This window comes from Urtica dioica, chromosome 8 (assembly GCF_054948205.1).
Source record: "Urtica dioica subsp. dioica isolate 48M chromosome 8, U.dioica_male_clone48M_v1_H2, whole genome shotgun sequence".
NCBI lineage: Eukaryota > Viridiplantae > Streptophyta > Magnoliopsida > Rosales > Urticaceae > Urtica > Urtica dioica.
In genome coordinates this window covers 14,521,086-14,523,969 of record NC_142763.1, presented here as the reverse complement: position 1 = coordinate 14,523,969, position 2,884 = coordinate 14,521,086, and the positions used below count along the sequence as shown (strand labels likewise).

Genomic DNA, 2,884 nt, shown 5'->3' with positions numbered 1-2,884 from the left:
TTTAGAATCCGTTGTAGAATCTTAGTTTCTACAACGGATAATTAAGCGTTGTAGAAAGCTGTTGGATTCTACAACAGATTTTTAAGCGTTGTAGAAGCTTCTACAACGCAGGATTCTACAACGTTTAAGAAGCGTTGTAGAATCATTCTACAACTGTTTTTAAGCGTTGTAGAATCCTATTTTTGTAGTAGTAATTAGGTATTTTATATCCGTAAATTTCAGTAAATGGCTAGATTGCAAAATTTACCAAACGTTGGCTAGATTCCAAAAACCATGTTTCAAAATGACTACGTTGCTAGTTTACCCATAAAAAAAGAGAACACATTGTAATTTCATCCACTAACTACAACATGCAATAATCATTGATTTCATAATACAGAGTATTCTGCTCTAACTGACTAAAAATACTAATGCAAATCGACCAAAGGCTAAGAAAAATATATCTGCAATGCACCATTTCGTTGAATTATATATAATAAAAAAAAGCAACGTATTTTCATGAGGCAAATTGAGGATTAGGGCTTATAAATGTCGTCTTGGAAGTTTTCGGATGATCAATTGGAACACGAAGGATTGGTAATTTTGACCAAACAAAAAAAAAACAAAAAAACCTTGACTGAGGCATTTCAACAAACAGTGAAAAAACTTTGCAGACTTACGAAAGAGTGGGTATCATATTTGAAGGTAGATGTGGAGAATTTTTCCTCAGTTCTTGTCGCCTCCAAAGCTAGAGAACCTGCAAGTATGCGAAGCTGTAGTAATAATACACAGTTGTTCCTGCACAACCTGCTAGAGAACCTGGAAGTATGCAACGCTGTAGCAATTTCAAACCTAGCACACGGGAAAAGCCTCGAATCATAATTTCAAATTTGGACCCAAACAGAGAGCCCGAGAACCCTAAAATCAAACATGTACAATACAAAATTCGTGTTCAGTAACAAGCGCTTTCACAGGGGAGGAGCGAGGAAGGAACTGGGCCTTTGTCAGACGAAACATTTTAGGGTTTGAAGTCGAACCTTGCCACGACGAGGAGGAGCGAACCTGGAGCCCGACGACGTTCACGGTCAGACTTCGTTGATTTCTCCGGATTTCCTAGCGTAGAGGCTACTTTCGCACAATTCCAACGAGAGATGAAATTTTACCTTGGCTGAAAACCTGATTCATAAGCATTGATCAAGACATAATCTTTATCAAAACTTAATATCAAAATCAAGCAAGGAGTGAAAGTGAGGAAGAAGAGAATTCAATTCAAAATCAAGAATCAAGAGAAATCCGAGAAGTCAATTTAAATTCACTTGAGTTTCCGTCGATATTAATTGTAAAGTATCCCAAGAGCGATTTTTATTTTTTGAATTGAGAAGATGAATTGAAAATGAGCCATTCCATCTCACATCATAACTTGAAGGGTTTCATCATAAATGGAAAATCAAGAGAAAAAACAATGGACTGAAAAACCTCGGAATTTCGACTAAATTATCATAGCAGATGGCACGCAGAAATTAAGTTGAAAAAAGAACGAGATAAACATTACCATGATGATGAAAATGGCATACCAAAAGGGAGGGACTGATTTGGGAGTAAACAGAGCCAAATGATAAAGAAGATCGTCTTTTCCGTACCACCAATAAAAAGCATATAACATGAAGCATGAACACTGAACTAATACCCACAAGCCCCGCAAATTTTCTCTCACCCTATCATAACAAAACAATCCAAAAGATAATATAAATAATTAAATTAAAAAAAAAAAGCTTCGGAGAAGAAATCAACCACCAAATAACCAATTTCACTTGAAAGGCAACAAAACAAGAATCTTCATCGTTACCTTCAGAGCCGTCTGTTTTCTCACAATGTCGTTCGATTTAAACATCACCGTGGCGATCCAATCGGAAATGAAAAGCCTGAACAAGCCGATTGGAGTAAAAGCACCGAATTTAAGGTCATCCAAATTGGGTCCAAGAGAAATTTAGAAAGAACCTGACACTGGTAATGTTGGCGAAGAAATACCAGAAGAAGCAGAGTAAAAGGCAAAATCTGCTCAAACCACCGCGCAAAATGTTGGATATCCTATCTCTGGTACGAAGGCTCCCTCACTCCGTCCCCGGCGCTACCGTCACTCGTTCCGGCATTTCTGGTCCGGTTTCCAGCGCTATCCCTGTCGTGCTTCAAGGCGCCGATTATCCTGATCTCTTCCTCCTCGTCGCCGTCTCTGATTCCCTGGCCGTCGGTTTCGTCTCCGTCTTCGGATCCGATGAACGATCGGCGCGTGGAAGTGAAGAGAATTTTATTCAAAATCAAGAATCAAGAGGAATCCAAGAATTCAATTCAAAAATCACTTGAGTTTCCGTCGATATATTAAATGTGTCAAGCAACAAATTGTGAAGTTTCTTTATATCCCAACAACGGTTTTTATTTTTTTGAAGTGAGAAGATGCATCAATTGAGAAAGAATGAATCAGCGTGTTTTAATCGCGGTCTGGGTATTTGTGTGAATAAAACAACTGTTGAAGCTGACGTGTCGTATTTTTATAGGTAAAAAGTGATATGAACAGTGTTTGATCATTCTGACTTATTATATTTATATCTACAGACATACATCAAGAACAGAAGACAAACAATAGGCGTGTTTGGTACAGATTAAATTCTCCTGTTTTTGTTTTTAGTAAAAGCTAAACTGATTTTGGGCGTTTGGTAAAACCGCGTTTAAGAAAAACTTCAAAATCGCTTTTGGAATTTGTACAAGATTCAGAAAAGCTACAAATCGTAGCTTTTTTAAACAGCGTTTTTAAAACAGCAAGATAATTACTTTAATATCCTTATTCAATTTTTGAAATCCCTAAATTATCTCCAGAGAAGAACCTGAAGTCGCCATTGTTGGAGGCGTT

The 2,884-nt window shown here is 37.4% G+C and overlaps 1 pseudogene across 1 annotated transcript; it reads right to left on the bottom strand.

The window, feature by feature from the left end:
* Positions 1–727: 727 nt before the first annotated feature.
* LOC149388417 (uncharacterized) lies at positions 728–2,301 on the bottom strand (annotated as a pseudogene). The gene is made up of 5 exons (XR_016300646.1): positions 1,985–2,301; positions 1,826–1,901; positions 1,532–1,694; positions 1,143–1,155; positions 728–897 (listed from the first exon to the last, which is right to left on the bottom strand). The product of XR_016300646.1 is annotated as an uncharacterized LOC149388417 (transcript).
* Positions 2,302–2,884: the final 583 nt, after the last annotated feature.